The sequence below is a fragment of the Borostomias antarcticus genome, assembly GCF_949987555.1.
Source record: "Borostomias antarcticus genome assembly, chromosome: 13".
Lineage (NCBI taxonomy): Eukaryota > Metazoa > Chordata > Actinopteri > Stomiiformes > Stomiidae > Borostomias > Borostomias antarcticus.
Window position 1 is genome coordinate 10,105,298 of NC_140246.1, and position 17,929 is coordinate 10,123,226.

Genomic DNA, 17,929 nt, shown 5'->3' on the forward strand with positions numbered 1-17,929 from the left:
GACGCCAGAACAGCGGCGAGGACTGAGCCCACCGGGGGCGTCTCTCTCTCTCTCTCTCTCTCTCTCTCTCTAGAAACTCTGTTCACGTGATGCGCACGGCTGCTTCGCTAGAAGGGCTCCGCTATCCGACCGCGGCGCCTTGCGCAAGCGCAGTATCGTCTCATTAGTAACTACGGGACCTCGAGGGGTCTTTAATCATCACATGGCAAGACGCACAATCACACACATGAGTGGCGGCACGGCACGCAACACACATGCAATCAGGAGTCACCGATGGTATCGGTCCTCTGCATTTTCCCATCCAGGCTGTCCTCCTCCAGGGGCAGCCAGGAACAGTGGGCAGCCATCATCAGTGGCGCCCGGGGACCAAGTGCTCCTAATCCTTCAGGGGCAGGACTGAAGAGCATCTGTTCTTCTGCATGTTTTTCGTATTGGGTTCTTTGGGAACGCGGGGAGAACATGCTAGCTCCGCACAGAAAGGCCCGGGAGATACCCCACCCGAGTACCCGGCAACCCTGGGGGAGAGCATCCCCAGTGCCGACATCGTCCCGAGCGGGAATCGAACCCAGGACCTTCTTGCTGTGAGGCAACTGTGCTAAGTAGTCATATTGTGGCAACTATCCACAATGGTTTGACTTTAAAAAAGTGAATGACAGCACAAAACACACAGCAGGTGTTGGGATAAAAACATAGACACCCGACTTCCCCCATACAGATTCAGTCAACATTCAATCGACATGTCTGTTCGTGTTGTCTCACAGACGCCCTCTAGGATGCATCTCCGAGTGACAGTACTGAGGAGGAAGAGGAGGAGGAGGAGGGGGTGGCGCGTGGGGGGGGGGGGGCGTTCAAGTTAACAAGCCATGTTGCCATGGAAACCCATTTAGCTGCGTGGGTAGCTCCGGGTTTGTGGTTCGCCTCAACAACCGAAACACTTCCTAATAGGCCGACTACAAAAGTGGGCCACAGTAATGGACCTCAGTGACAAACAACTGATAGTGTGAAAGCCTCCTGGTGAATAAAGAGTAGGAGGACACAGATAACCGCAGTGCGTCCTCGGACGAGATCGAGCCCGCCGCCGACGTCTGCCTACGGCAATTTGCCGAGCTACCAAAAGTGCAGTGAATGACTCATCCGACTCGAGGGAATGAATCATCCAGCCGTCATCCACAGAGGAAAGAGAGAGAGAGCCAGGATGGGAGAACTCCCGAATCACATCCTCTCATAATCGCCGCTTCCTGAACGCACGCGCGATCAAGCGAGAAAAATCAATACTGGAAAGGGACATGGAGACACAGCGGGTTCAACCAAATAAGGCCTGGACGCAGGTTCTCTTCCGAGCCAGGTGGAGAAGCTCATTAACACGTCTGCACCGCTCCGCAACCAGGACCACAGCAGTCCTCCACAGAGCCGTAACCTTGGTGATGGCACGGCATAAATCACCACGTTTGATTTCTGCGTCAGACTGTTAACGGCTAATAACATGTTGGAAACACGCGTCGGTGTGTCTGTCTGACTTACCGGAGTAACACTGCATACATATAGACAGACAGATGGACAGACGGACGGACGGACGGACGGACGGACAGACAGACAGACGGACGGACGGACGGACGGACAGACAGACAGACAGACAGACAGACAGACAGACAGACAGACAGACAGACAGACAGACAGACGGACGGACAGACAGATAGACAGTGGAGGAGGGGATGGGAGGAGAGCGGAAAGATGAAAGATGGTGTCATTACTTCCTGTCTGGACTACTGCTGGCAGCCAGGTGCTGATCTCTTCTCTGTCCGCTGCCATCATCATCATCATCATCATCAGAGCTCAGAGGCACAGTGTGACAGAGGATATCACACATAGTGCGCGCGCGTGTGTATGTGTTCTTATGTGTGTTTGTGCGTGTGTGTGTGTTCCCAGGCTTCCTTAGCACGGGCAGAAGAGAACAGAATCAGGCGTTAATCCTGCCGACTTCAAACACCGTCGAAGGAAAACAGGAGAGAGAGAGAGAAAAAAATACAATGACCGCCTCTGCAATTTTCTCATCATTTCATGCATCTGAAACTAAACTAATTTATTGCTGGTCACGCCCGGGCTTGGTGTAGACACACATGTAGCCAGTCGATGTGTGAGCATGTATCATCCCTTACAGGTCGGAGAGAGCAGCTCTTAATACAAAGAGCCTCGGCTTCATGTGACTCATAATTCACACACGGCACCTTACAAGGACACGTCTGGTAGCCTGCATATACACGCTGTAACTCCTCAACTATCAGCTGCATGATGCATGAATATATTATGTACTTGAATGTATGCTCACCCAGGGCCGTTCCACTGATCTAAGGCCCCATATAAAACACAGAGAGAGAGAGAGAGAGAGATTTTTGGGAAATGGAGAGAGGATGAGAGAGAGAGAGAGAGAGAGAGAGAGAGGGGGAGAGAGAGAATGAGCTGAAGTAGTGTAGAGAGGGAGATATTGACTGTAGGACACACATTCTGAAGCCTTGCTGTTGAGTTGACACACACACACACACGCGCGCGCGCGCACACAAAGTGTCACTCAGGCAAGCGATGAGTAAACCCATTCAGAGGAAACTGGGTTCTCATTAAGTTCAACATAATAACGCATATTGATTTCTCCACATAGCCGTTCACTCAGCCATGTGTTTGTAGGTACACTCTTACAATGGAGAGTGTCCCGAGTGTCAACAGGATATCAGGGATCTTCTGTGCTGCAAAGGGGTTAATTACTTCCTGAGATGCGTATCGTAGCTTGTCACCTTGAGGAGAGTTGGAATTGGTGACCCAATCAATCACCGCAAAGATGACACATACTCGATAACTCCCGCTGGAATCTCTGTGGTAATACATGCATATTTAGACTATTATGGCAGAAATGGTGGTGATGGTGGACCACCGGTGTCCACATACGCTTCACCTGCTGGCCGCCAGAGGGCGCTGAGGGCAAGATATTGAAACGGCCATATCTCGATGTGGGAAGGTCACAGGGACGCAGGGTTTGGACTGGCAGAAACCTCTCGATGTGATGAACGCTCTAGCGCTCTAGCTAGCTTGCTAGCGTCACCGCGCAGGCAAGCACATATGCCCCTGGACACATGGGTGAGTGGGTTCAGCAGGTCGGAACCAGGAGAGAAGGAAGTCGGACAGCGCGATACCTCTCGGCGTATCACCAGCACGCAGAATTCGACATGGACGTGTGCATTACACGCTGTAAAGTCATGAAGTTTGTACACAGATGGGCAAGAGGTTGATTAATTGGTTCCCAAAGGCACAGGCACGTGTTCAACGGCTATGTAGCTGTGTGTTGTGGACAGTGGCATGCTAGCTAGACTGTCCCTGGAAAGCTTTTTGTACTAACAGTTGCTAACTAACTTCCTGCTAGACCAGGTGCTTCAACTCAACTCACTTCCACTCAACCTCAAGTTGATCTACCCTGGATCATATTCCATAATAACCTCTCATTTTGTCCATCCATCCAAATGATTTAAATAAAGGCACTTTATCAATGACAGAATAAAATCATGAGTTTTGCTACTGTAGAGTCCGATTGCACTCCCCGTTTGAGGTGGCAATCCAAGTCTTAAATCAGTCTTTTTCTCTTGAAGTTCTGGTAAAAATCAAACATTGTTTAATATTATCTGAAGTTTTTAGTCTTAATGCAGATGATCTGAATGATCCCAGTCTTTGCAAAATCGTTTAGTCTGTGACTAAAAACTCCATGTCTAGATGTGACAGCGTGTCAGGCTTTTAAAAATCTTTTTGAAGTCTAGTGTTTGAAGATTGCACTTTGTCTAAATTATATAATGCTGCTGCTGTGTCTTCAGAGATTTTCGTTTTGACTATTATAATGAATAAACGAATAACAAATAGAGCATATTAGAATAGCAGAACATAATTTAATCGAATAGCCTAACAAAATTAAATAAAGATAGGCCTACATTTTACAATGTTGCACAGATTGGGCTGGACAAGCTTTATTGCTCGCCTAATACAACCTTGGTAGGACAAGAGTAGGACATTGAATCCTACAATCACATTATGGGCGTTAAATTAAGTTGTGTTATAATTTAACTATACAATAGCCAAACGTGCTTCATCGTTATCAAAACGAGATCGCCCTCACCTGTTTATACGAGGGCAGAATCAAGGAAAATGAGAGCAAAAACACCCCTCGCGGCGTTCTCAAAACTTCACAGGTTTTCACAAAGTTAACGCCGTGTTCGTGTAACTGCAAGGTGCAAACGGGAACCGAAAGTCCATGAACTGAAAAAGGGGGGGGGGGGGCAAACCATGAAGACAAGACCTTACCTTAAAACAGAAGTAAAGTGTTTCGAGTACCAGATTACACACCAATCCTTCCAGGAAAAAAAATGGGCCAGGTTTTCAACGACTGGATTTAGGACTATGACCCCAACCCCTGTGTTTGTTGACCCAAAATCAACAGAACAGAGATCACCAGACAGACGGCGGCATGATGTCAGCAACAGAACAGTAAAACGATGTGCTCCTGGAATAATAAGCCACTGAAAAATAATCAGCTCAAAACTTCCCCTCTATAAATAAAGAATACAAAAAAGCACTGGCCTTAATTATCCACCAACAACGAGTTCACATGCTTCAAAACCCTAAAGTCAAGTATCACCAGAAAACCACAGTAGGCAGAGATCTGGCCAATCACTCCCTGAGAGACAATCCATCATTGAAAACTACAATTAGGGAACTAGGACATCACAAGCACACACCCATTTCCTTGAAAAGATAATAACCCTGCAAAAAAATAAAGAGTACGCTACTCTATGTAAGCTGCTTTTGTTTTTGTTTTTTTGGGGGGGCTACTCCTTTGTCCTGTCAACTAAGTATTTCCCCTTAGGAGGGTGTCGATAAGGGGGGTTGGATGACTCCATGGGGCCCAGAAAATCAACCATCAATGATCTCTCTCTCTCTCTCTCTCTCTCTCTCTCTCTCTATATATATATATATATATATATATATATATATATATATATATATTAGAAGGAGCCCAGTGGAATATCTTTTTCATGGGGCCCAAACTTCCTGTCAGCGCCCTTGCCCTCTAGCCTGTTTGTTCTAGAAACGCATCAGACCTCTGCTCTATCCGACCAGACCCTGCAGTCTCATCCACGTCCTCAACGCTGGTGGGAAGGAAAGTTCGGACAAAATGGTAAGTACACGTGATTTGGAGAGATCCAGTTCAGACCACAACACTGGAGACAAGACCCCCCCTGACTGCAGCCAGTCTCGCCCGGGACCCCCACCGACACTGAAGCACTATTCTGTACATTACTTGTGATGGTATTGTATATAGTATTGTGTATATTGGAGAGAGTATATAGGTATTTGCCTCCTCGCTATTGTATTTTACACTGTCCTGTCTTGTACCCCTAATTCATACCTGGTGACGGCAACCCTTGGCATGGGTTGAGCAATGATACGGACTCTTAGTCTAACATCAGCTCCGTGACATTGTAATCCACCTATCCAGAGTCCCCCACTTACTGTGCCTACAGTAAGAGCTTCTACAGGAGGCCTATGCCTAGTCTCAACGGCAGACGAATGAGTTATTTCGCTGATAGTAGCTAGCTACGCTAACTACGTTACTGCACGCTGCAGATCTCTCTATGGGTCTGGGACACTTCATGCAAAAATCTCTTTTTCAAATCCTAGCAGTATGCGGAGCGCATTGATTCAAAGTAATATTGGAGTCTGGAGAGAGACTACAGTACGCCTGTCCTGTCCACACGCAGCCTACAACACAGCCTCCTGACAGTGGAGGAGACACAGCAGCACGACTCCCAAACCATCTGAGAAATCAAACCATCTCAATTTCAGCCATCTCCTAAACAGCCTGGACCAAAATATGGGAGACCGCAACGTGCAGCGGGAAACAGTTGGTGGTGGAGGGAGGAAATACTATTGGCCATCTCCTCGCTGTGCCGTCTGCCGGTGGCTAGAGTAGAGTTTCTATTGGCCACTAGCCGGTGTCTGGTAACGTTAGCCCAGTGGGGGGGGAGGTGTGTGTGTGTGTGTCTGGTCGCCCTATCTCTCTCTCTCTCTCCCTCGCGCTCTCTCGCTCTATCCCTCTCCCACACACACACACACATACACACACACACACACACACACACACATATACACACACACACACACACACACACAGGAAACAGAGGGATCCATTCAGGTCCTATTCCACAGACACATCATTCAGCCTGACATGGCACATCTCTGCTAGTGAGCATTCATAGCAGCTAGCCGGTCTCTCTCTCTCTCACTCACTCTCTCTCTCACACACACACACACACACACACACACATCCTTCACACACTACAGCATGTGTCCCAAACTTCCGCTCTGGTGACTGCACCACTAGGCTCTCAAGTCACCATGATGTACATATCATTCATATTTCTCTGATGGGGTCACGTCCCCGATTTGTCTCAAAAGCATTTTCCCTCAACTACAAAAATGGTAAACATCTGAGAAAGCCAGCCTGAGCCCAGGCCACAGTGAGAATTCAGCCGTCAGAGAGTCACAATATTGACAAGGCCACGGTCTACAGCCTCTAAACTCCAGCCTCAACACTGGCAGAAAAACGGGGAGTCGTGTGTCAACACCGAGTGCTTACAGACCGATAACGGAGAGGGTGAATTCCTGACCGGCCGGCGGACGGACAGGGGGCGGAGCCAGCGAGCCCAAGGCTGTGCAGCTCCGCTGGAGCAGGTTTGGAGCAGGGGGGAGAGGCCCGAGGCCGTAGGACTATCAAAGAGCGTCGGGACCAAACGTTTCCCCTTGAGACAGTGACGGCAGGCACACACCCACACAGATAAGGAGGACGCGCGCACACAAGGACACATGCTGGGGAGCACACACACACACACACACACACAGACACACATGCACATAGACGGCAGGTAAAAAAAAAATAATAATAATAATGAGGACACACAGAGGGTGGATCTCTCTCTCTCTCTTTCACACACACACACACACACACACACACACACACAGACACACATGCACATACACGGCAGGTAAAAAAAATAAAAAAATAAAAATAACGAGGACACACAGAGGGTGGATCTCTCTCTCTCTCTCTCTCTCACACACACACACACACAACTCACAGACACACACCAGACAGCAGCGCTCCAGTTGATCCATGGCCAGGCTGGCACAGAGCGGCGCAGCGGTCCTGCCAGGGGCCCTGTAGCGCGCCTGCTCGGCCCCACCAGCTGTTCTACTTAGCCTCCCATCCATGGACACACACATTCACAGGTGACCAGTGGGCCGCGGCGGCCACGGACAGACCAGACCGCTGACAGCACATCAGCCGTGATCGCAGCCGGCAATCTGCTTCCGATAAACCACAGGGTTGACTCCAATCCAAACGCCGTCTTGGCGTGGCTCTCAGTCAAAACACAACCGCGTTGAAAAACGTTCACAACAGATGTGGAGTGCCTTGCTATATTTACATTTAATATATCAGTCATTCAGCAGACGCTTTAATCCAAAGCGATTACGAAGCGAGGTAGCCTACAGTTGCCTCGAGTAGGCTAAGTGAACTGACTGTAGGCTACATATCATCATCCATAAAGCCTTCTGTAAGAACCAGTGGCATCAGCAGTCAACAGCGCTAGATCATACACACACACTACTACCGTCATTAAGATAAATCAATGATGAACGAAGACAGTTAATTCAATGTGAATTAATGTTGAAATATCCCTTTAGACACCTTCGGCTATACAGGTCAATATCAATGAAAGCCAAGAGCATGGGATCAATAGTCTATACAGAGCAGACGCGTGTGGAGCTAACCCGGCCCAGTTCAGAGACTCATCCTTCTGGCCACACTGCAGTTTAGCACACACATCCACTGGTACCCCCCACCCCAGACACACACACACACCTACGTCCCTATCATCACTGAAGGGACGCGCACAGGGAGATGGTGTCGCATACAGGGCCGCCGCTAGGGGGGGGGCAAAAGGGGCGGTCGCACCTGGCCTCCCGCTTTAGAAGGCCTCGCGTTGGTGAGCTAAATTAACTTGCCCCAAGGTAACCAAGACATCACTGGAAACACTGCGCTGTCGTGAATTAGAGCCGTCACGGGGTCGGGGGGGAGAGACGGGGGGGGGGGGCGGTAGTGGGGTGGTGGAGAGAGAGAGAGACGGGGTTAATGGGGGGGGGGCTTGTGACTAAGTTAAAAAATATCACTGCCATGTGGCAAAAAGACGTGCATGCATAGTGAATAAGGGCCTCGCAATGCCTGTTTCCCACAGGGCCTCGCATATCTCCCAGACGGGCCTGGTCGCACACACGGGGCACAGCGTGCCAGCCAACCGGCTACAGTGCAACAGGGCTGAGATGATGCATTGAGGTTGTGGGCTGCAGGTGGACGAGGCCAAGACTAAGAGAGCCCCGAGGCACAGAGCAACCGCTGTAGCACGGCTCGCTATTCTATATAGTCTAGAGCAGCTGGGAGGGAGGGGGCGAGGGGAAGAGAGAGGGAGGGAGGGAGGGAGGGAGGGAGAGAGAGAGAGAGGAGCTCTCAAGGATCTCCGTCACCAGAGAGAGGAGGATGCGTCTCGCTATACGCTCATCTTCGCGCGCGTGTTGACTGAACCGAAATGAGAGCCACTAGCCCAAACCAGCACTACACAGAAGTCACGGGCTACTGATCTAGGTAATAGACACAGCTACGCCAGGCTCTTAGCTCACTAGGCACTGGCACTCATGGACAAAACCTCCTCAGTACAGCTTTGGCAAGGGAGGAGAGGAGAGATCCGTGAAAGCTCCGTCTCCCTCTCCCAACCCAAGCCCACAGGCAATTGGCGCTGGCTCAATGGGAACTTTCTAAGCTGTCATTCGGCAATCTACTTCTCGCGGATGACATCTAATTAAATTGTTACCCTTAGCCTACGCAATGCAGTCCTGTTTGATATTGATGTACATTGTTGTGGTAATTATGGCAACATGTCCATTCAGATAGGCTACCATTATTTGGGGTATTTACTGTGTGAATGAAGAGAAACATATCGTATTGAGGACTTCCCTATGAAGGGTAAAACAATCACACCAGAGTGTGATCTGGTGACACGATCACCAGCAATAGGTTGTCTTTCCAAAAGCAATATTCAAGGGGGGAAAAAACTATCCATGTCATCAGCCGACTGTATACTAGTGAACACTACTGGAATTAAACACTAAACAGTTGACCCGACACATGAAGCCTACAAGCGCACAGGCTACCGGGGACGGTCATGAGGTTCGCCGCGCGGCAACACGGCCAACGCTCACCGCCGTCCAAGTAGGCTACGGGAGAGAAGTGCCATTTAAGGTTACAATTAATTTTACATGACGCAACGTGCGCTTTCCACGAGTTGTAACACGCACGAAAACAGAAACACAAGCTACCCTACACTGTCTCCATCTCTCTCTCAAGGGTTGTACCATTAACGTGTAAATACCTGTACATTTCTCGGCGTGAGACAGTAGGCTAATAGCGTAAACCTGGAAATGTGGAAAATTACAAAATGTCCATTCTGTGTTGTGCAATGTGACAAGCCGCTTAAAAAGCCGCAGTAAAGGGTGTGAGGCTTTTAACACTGCGTAATTTTGACAACCGTAACGCTCACCGCGTCGCTCTTTACCTCCATACAGCACAGAAAGACGCACATTTGGGCATGTATACTGAAAAATGAATGAGGACACTATACACCATAACGGAATAGTATCCAATGACAAATAAAAGGGTATGATGTTACACGGACAGTCAAGTAATGATGGGAAAATTGTTGGGGGCTCTTTTGAATGAAATCCTAAACGCGCACGGCGGGCATGGTGCAGTGCTCTTGGCACGGAACTAGAGAACAGGTAACACGCCTTCTTCACCTGGCGCAGTGGCCCCCGCGCCCATAACGGTTACTTCATTAAACACATCATAAAGGCAGAAAATGCCGGTGGTGCGGCTATAGCCGCTCAGTGACAAGTCAGTAGCCTACCTTACCTGTAATCGCTGCAGTTATCAGTTCACAGCCGCCGTCGCATTGACACTGCGGATATAGACACGTTCCGCGGAACCCCAACTCCTTTACTCCAAAAACACCACGAAATGCATACAAATGACAGCTCTTTGATATCCAAATCCAGCGGGCTCTGTGTCTCCTCTTAAGACTTCGTCCACTTTAAATCCCCGGTAGCGATGTTTTTTAGTTCACAAGCAGGCGAATCCAGCGCGGAAAAAAAGAAATAGCAGCAGACTCCCGTCAACATTCCCGATCAGCGGGTCTCTCTCCAGAAACTATGCCGCGCAGAGTGTTCTCAAATCCGGCGCAACCTCCCATCCCAGGCGCGGACGCACTTTATGCCTATAGAAAAGCCGCACTGTAGGATTCCGCAGGAGGGAACTATGCAGAGCTGCGGCTCGTGCGGAGCTCCTTCTGAACTGAGGCGTTGCGTGTGATGCTGCGGCGAAGTGGGAGAGAGAGAGAAAGAGAGAGGGGCTGATAACTGAGTTTGCGGGCTTCGCAGCTGACACTGTGAGCAAGCAAGCGGGCAGGGATTTGTGGCGGTGGCGCTCTGTCGGGGCGCAAGGAGCGAGTGTCTTGTTTTACCAACCCCTCTGACTCGCCCGCAGTGACATTTCGGAGCTCGGACTGTGATTGGGCTAATTGTAAAATTTCACTGCCAGCAATCACCGAGCGCATATCGCATGAATGAGCGACATATGTTGAGCCTCCCCCCGCCCCCCCTCGCAGCCGGCGAATGTATTTTCTATGTTTATGTAATGCATTCATTCCGGCGTGAAAGGGATTTGGCGATGCCAAAGGGAATTCGCAGGAATACAATACCGGGGGCGCAATGATCAGAGGATCTGAACATCTAATCGGCAGATCATTTGAAGATGGGGATTAGGCAAAGAAAGACTAATTTAAACACTTGCATAGTGTTAAAGGATTATCCGTCTGTAGTTTTGTCCTTAATTATGCTTTTACATGTTTTTATTCATCACCCGTAGACCTTTGATACAACTGAGATGCTATTTTAAAATTTAGCATATGCTTAAGAAGCCTAATTAAATAAAATGGTCCAGTTTAGATGGGCTAGACACTCTAATTATAATTAATCATTATAACCCTCAATTACATTTATAACCCTAACATCCAACTGATAAATATCATAAAATAATCAATGATCATGTTTCATGGTGGTGTTAATTATGTTAGTAGTTTGAATGTGGCATAGGGGTGTATTTGAAAAAAAAATCAGATAGGCAATTTACTTCACTAAAAGTCTTCACAGCACAGACACTCGTGCCTAGCCTACTCCATCTTTCAGTGAGAACTCCTGTAGCCCACTCTACATGCTACATATCTGGTAGAATGCGCCTTCTCTCTCCTCCTCCTCCTCCTCCTCCCAGTGCTGCGCTCACATCTCAAGGGCGCCGCGCTGTGAAAAACTGCATCATAGCACCACCTACAGGTCGACCAAGAAATGCTTCAAGATTCAAGATGGATTTATTCTTCACATGCACGGTGTACAGTCACAGTGAAATGTTGCTGCAGGCTCCAAGATTATGCTCAATACAGATAAACATGTCTAGCATCACTAGCCTACGTTAAACAGTATTTCAAGTGCCGGATGGCTTGCGGAAAGAAGCTCTTCTTGAGTTTCCCCTTGTTCGCCGTGTGTGTGTCTTTTTCCTGACCGAAGCGGAAAGAATAGTCAATTGCCTGCATGGGTGGCCTGGATTGGTGGCTGGGGTTGTTGGGTTTTCCGTCACTGTCACCGATACCCACGAATAACAGGCCCTACTACTGTAAGTAGCCTAGTCTGGCCTGTCGCACTGTCGGGGCCCCCATACCAAAATCATAACCCCACCAGGCAATAGCAGAACAGACCTCGAAGTAGCTTTGGCGGTTTGATAAGGGAGGGAGGTTAACCGTGAAAGTTTTCTGTAATAAGGCAAAAGAAAATAGGCTACCGCTCTTTATCATCATTTCAATGACATTGAGAAATATATTTTGAGTTAAAGAATGTTTTCAACATTAGTCCTTGATAGTCTCAGACTCATTCCATTAGCCTACTTGAGGTTGTTTCCACAGAAGCTTTGGGCCATCCTGATCCCACAAGCTCTCAGTTTGTTTCTCTCTTCACGAGGACTCAACGCTTTCACGCAATTAGAGGAATTTGCCATTTTTTCTTCCCTTTACTGCACCATTCATGGTGCGTCGGAGCAATGGGTTTTGCGTTTTCGGAATAACGGGCTGTCCGACCAATGGGATGTCGGACCAGTGGTGCATTTTTTTTTGAGTGGTCGGAATAATGGGGTGTCGGAACAATGGGCAGTCCCCCCATTTTCATTGGATTTATCATCTAGACGTAGCCTATAATTGCTTTTTTTGAACAACCTTACAAAAGCATTCACATATTCATGTTCAATAACTAGATGAGGTACAAAATAACAACACTTGTCAAAACAGTTGGATTCATTTGAAACCAATGCCCTTCTAGGAGACCCTGACAAGAGGTAGGCCTGCAATGAGGTTGTGTGTCATGTCAGTATTGAGGTACACTCCTTTGTAGACCAACTATGACAACATTTACTATTTAATTTCTCTGTGTCAATATGTGTGTGTGTGTGTGTGTGTGTGTGTGTGTGTGTGTGTGTGTGTGTGCGTGCATGCTTACAAGTGCACGTGTTAGGGTGTTTCCAATGTCATATGGAGAGCCATTGATTATAGCGTGGCAGGTCCACACGGTCATTTGTAACACTTTGCTCCCATAGTGTCAGTGTTAGGTCTATCTGATGAATTCATTCACAGATCAGAATGCACAGAGTAAAGATTAACCGATCTATGGCCTTCACTAATGATTCCACCCATGGACCAAAGTCAACATTCTGCAAACCTAGATATCAGATATGTTTCCACAGCACAGCAAATCAATAAGTGGGAGGTCTAGTTTGACCATGCATGGTCAAGATTATGATAGGGATGACGACCTCATGGAAGAATGGTCAGGTCATTCAGCTGTGAAGGTCAAGCCATGGGATAGATACGGTTTAGCTCAATTCTGCTAAAAGTAATCTACTCTTGCTTGGGGTAGAGTATTTACAAAATCACTGACACAGATAGAACAATAAAACTCATTGTGCTACTGAAACTATACATTTCGGCATGTCCTGGGTAGGATTCGAACCCAGGTCTCCCACAGGACAGACACAGTTTTAACCAGCTACGCCGATGAAAAACTAAATGTTCATCAGCGCCGGAGGACTGTATTTATACTTAGAGAGTGAATTTAACCAACAACTCATTACCTACCCGAGACTCATGAGGACTCTGTTTCACTCGGTTAGACTCACCCCCCTAAACTCACTCCACATCCACAGGGCATTCAGATCACGGCACCAGCGTAACCCATACGTTTCCGCATGCCCTGGGTGGAATTCGAACCTGGATCTCCCACAGGATAGATGTTTTAACCAGCTATGCTGATGAAAAGCCACAGTAGCTCTTCACTGGCGTGGGTGGACGGTATTTCTACTGGGGGAGTGAGTTTTAACCAACAACTCCCAAAAGGACTCTGTTTCCCTAGGTTACAGTACAAGCATTATCAGCAGCTGTAAAAGAACACCAAAACACTTACATTCATTTACTGTATGAAGATGACTAAACGTGGTGCTGGTCAACGTCAGGTTGTATTATACAGTACACAGCGAACCCGCCACAGAAATTAAATAGTAAATGTTGTCATAGTTGGTCTACAAAGGAAGATGGAACATTTCCTGCAACTTGTGTTGTTAGTTTTAGTTGAGCGAACAGGATTAGACGTTGGCAGGGATTATTGAGGAGATCATCTCCTGGAGGAAGTCGAGAAGTAAAGTGAAGTTCGGAGGATAGCACACAGTGGTCATGTTGTTAAATGACTGGACACACACGTTACACGCACACACAAGCACACACACACACGCACGCACACATGCACACAAACACGCACACACACACACAGAGACCATGACTTATAGGGCCACATGATAAAGCCCCTTTATACTGACTGAAGTGGGAAGGAGGGTGTGTTTGTGTGTGTGTGTGTGTGTGTGTATCTCTGTACCTCCACTGCCAGCTGGCCCAGTATTTTTCCCAGCAGCCCTTATCAACTTTGGGAAGTGTGTGTGTGTGTGTGTGTGTGTGTGTGTGTGTGTGTGTGTGTGCGTGCGTGCGTGCGTCCCATATAATTGGCTCAGTGAATCCACCCTTAAAGGACTATGCTCGTTTTTGACAACCTGGACCTTATTTACGACATATTATAAGAAGTTTGACTCACCCAGATCACTTTTGTGTTGTTCGGAGGCATGTAGAAGAAATATAAAATCCAGCGCGAGCCAGTATATCCATGTAATGGCGGCGCACGGGGCATAGGGAATGCAGTTTCTCAAAATCCATTTTCGGCCGCTAAACGGTTGTTTTCATCAATCACATAGCATGAATCGACAGTTGATATTCCTCTACGCCAGCCATTGTTGTTTTGGTGCCATATAAGGGGTCTTGATCCTCTGTAACATGCTCTTTATAAGCCGCTCCCCCACTTGCTCCAGCACGCATGCGCACAGGCCAGCGCGCAGACTTGCTGGAGCAAGTGGGGGAGCGGCTTATAAAGAGCATGTTACAGAGGATCAAGACCCCTTATATGGCACCAAAACAACAATGGCTGGCGTAGAGGAATATCAACTGTCGATTCATGCTATGTGATTGATGAAAACAACCGTTTAGCGGCCGAAAATGGATTTTGAGAAACTGCATTCCCTATGCCCCGTGCGCCGCCATTACATGGATATACTGGCTCGCGCTGGATTTTATATTTCTTCTACATGCCTCCGAACAACACAAAAGTGATCTGGGTGAGTCAAACTTCTTATAATATGTCGTAAATAAGGTCCAGGTTGTCAAAAACGAGCATAGTCCTTTAAACACAGCTGTGCATGGCTCAGTCCTGCTCTATTGGGAGACAGGCAACAACGCACAACTCGATAGGAACCCCCCCCCTCCCCCCCCCCCGTCCCCCGCATCCCCCCCAGGACCCCCCCCGTCCCGTCCTGTCCTGAGCCTCCAGTTCTGCTCAGCCTTGAGAACTCAGGCCCACACCACGTACACCAGTATAACACCCACGAACACCGTTATCAACACAATATGCACCTACATTCCTCAATAGATTACCAGACGCACGCCACTAAATGTGTATATGCCCACTTTATGGTCAATTTCCAAGTTGTTTCCTTCATCCTGCGGACAATAATATTTACGAGCCGCCAATGGTGTCGCCGGATTTAGCCTGTCTATCTTCATAAAAATGTCCTCTCTGCCGTCGGTGGGCAGTGGCGGGAAGCTGATCTCTATCTGATGGAAATCCCATGAGGAACGCTGACCGCGTCAGGTTGGTATGGGCTGGCTTGTCAGTGCCCTGAATCTATTAGCATGTTAGTTAACTAATCACATTTCATAGACACCAGGGGAAGACAATGAATGACACTTCAATATCTCATCAATTCACAGTCTGGGTCTGATTTCTATTTATCCATCTCTTAAACTACTGACCGGTAAATTGGATTAGAGTTGTGTAGAGAGAGAGAGAGTGTGTGTGTGTGTGTGTGTGTGTGTGTGTTTGTGTGTGTTTTGGATATGTCTATCTGCATACTGATGACTTTCTGTCATACAATCTGTGTGTTCAATCACGCATGTGCTGCAGACATGCAGCCTCCCTATCAGATCTGCAGCTGCCTGTCTGTCTATCTGTCTGTCTGCCTCCCTCTCTTTCTGTCTGCCTCCCTCTCTCTCCCGGGGTCAGTCAAAGCTGTATTTGCCTATCTTTTCTCCAGAGAGCCTGGCCCCTGTCCATGGAGACAGCCCCCCCGTCTCTAGCCCTTCCAGCCCCCCAGGATTAGACACTTCTTGGGGGATGTGGAATGCAGATGGTGTGTGGGGGGGGGGGGGGGGGGGCACACAGTCCTTCTCTCTCCCTCTGTTCATCACTTCTCATTCTCTTCAAAACACAGCTATCACACGCAGCTATCACAATTCCCACGAGCGTCTTTCCAATGACAATGTCTTTCCTTGTTTGAATTCCTCCTCTCTCTGCTCGTTTCCTGCGCTCTTTTCCCAGCTACCTATGAATGCTTCCACCCGACCTTCCAAATAAAGCATCAATTCTCGTGTTCGTACAGTACAGGCATGTGACTGACTTCTGCAACCTCATCAGCCTGAAGTACAGGGAGGCAAAAGACGCGAGGGTGACGACGGCTGAAGAGAAATCACAAAAGCAAGAAGCGCGGAAGTTATTGTCCAATCAAACATGCATTACATGGAACACATTTACATTTTAAAATTGATCATCTCCACTGAGTGTTATTGGAGAGGATGTCAGAGCGGCAATTATGCATGCATGAATTGTGTTATTGTGTTATTGTAGTCAGCAATAGGCTGTTGTGTGTATTCTGTCAACAATTAGCTATTTGGAAAGTATCAGCGTGCAATTATCATAGCTTTTTGCTTTAATAAACATTCATTTTTATTGTGCATGTCCATATAGTGTAACATTGTGCACATGCTGAGTATTTCAATCAATCAATCAATCAATCAATCAAAACTTTATTTGTATAGCGCATTTCATACCCAGAGGCAACACAATGCGCTTTACAGAGAACAAGGGAGGTGGGCATACGACCCAGCCCTACATATTCCAGAGGGAAGCAAAAAAACAGTAATCACCCGGGGGCCAGAAAAGTGAGCTGTAAAAATTCTTCCCTGACCCCTCTCAACAAAGCGATCGAGCAAGCTCCTGGAGTATGTTTGTCTACCGGCTAGAACATTTATAAAGCAATACATTACATTAAATTACAGTAAGAGATTACACAAGAGACATGGCAATGAGTATTTATGAAATTACATTACTCTAAGGACATCACACAACACAGCTTCAATAACATAGAAATGGTTTATTTTCTGGGTCAGATAAACTGGAAGAATATCTTATCACCTTGTCTACACAGACAGTATGGTCACAAAGAATCGCATGTGGGATCTATTGCATTTGATGTCATGCACATGACATAGAAACCGTAGTGTCACACCAACGAAGGGTCACTCACGCACAGTATAGAATAGACATCTGTTCAACACTTGAAAATATCACAGACACACTCACGCACAGACACACATAAACACACAAACACACACACACACACACACACACACACACACACCAAAATGGGTTAGATGAAGGAGCAGGGCTCGGGAAACTGACACGAGAAGATTAATCCTTCTTCCCCCTCCCTCACTCTCTTTTCCCAGCCTCATTGGTTTCAATAAAGTGTCAGGAGCAGCCATCCCATAATCACATTTGTGACTTGGGATCAAGAGTTTTGATGCAATCAGTGCCTACTAGAATCACAGGGCGATTGATTGAAAGCAGAGAGCTGATATGATCTCTCTCTCTCTCTCTCTCTCTCTCCCTACCTCACCCCTGCTCTCTCTTTCATTTGCATTAATTGGTGGCCTATAGCAGGGGGCGGAGGGGGGTGGCCGGGGTGGAGTGGGAGATAATATTTCACCCCTAATGGTGAGACTCCAGACAGTGTTGAGGCTCCTCCGTGGGCTCGCGGTGGTTCTGTCCCACCAGGCTGGGTCTGGGTCAGGGTCAGGGTCAGGGTCTGGGTCAGGGTCTGGGTCAGGGTCTGGGTCTGGGTCTGGGTCTGGGTCTGGGTCAGGGTCAGGATCTGGGTCTGGGTCTGGGTCTAGGTCTAGGTCTAGGTCTAGGTCTAGGTCAGGGTCTGGGTCTGGGTCTGGGTCTGGGGTCTGGGGTCAGGGTTAGGGTCAGGGTCTGG

At 47.9% G+C, this 17,929-nt stretch overlaps 1 protein-coding gene across 4 annotated transcripts in view; it reads right to left on the reverse strand.

Annotated features, from left to right (window-relative positions):
* plxna4 (plexin A4) overlaps positions 1–10,535 on the reverse strand; it is a 270,310-nt gene extending 259,775 nt beyond the window's left edge. The window contains exon 1 of one of the 4 annotated variants that reach the window (XM_084448068.1): positions 10,055–10,535. The gene's annotated coding sequence lies outside the window, so the exon portion shown is untranslated. Of the gene's footprint in view, positions 1–4,150; positions 4,307–4,335; positions 4,398–10,054 lie in introns of those variants that run through there. The other 3 variants (XM_084448066.1, XM_084448067.1, XM_084448065.1) reach the window with 3 other exon arrangements.
* Positions 10,536–17,929: the final 7,394 nt, after the last annotated feature.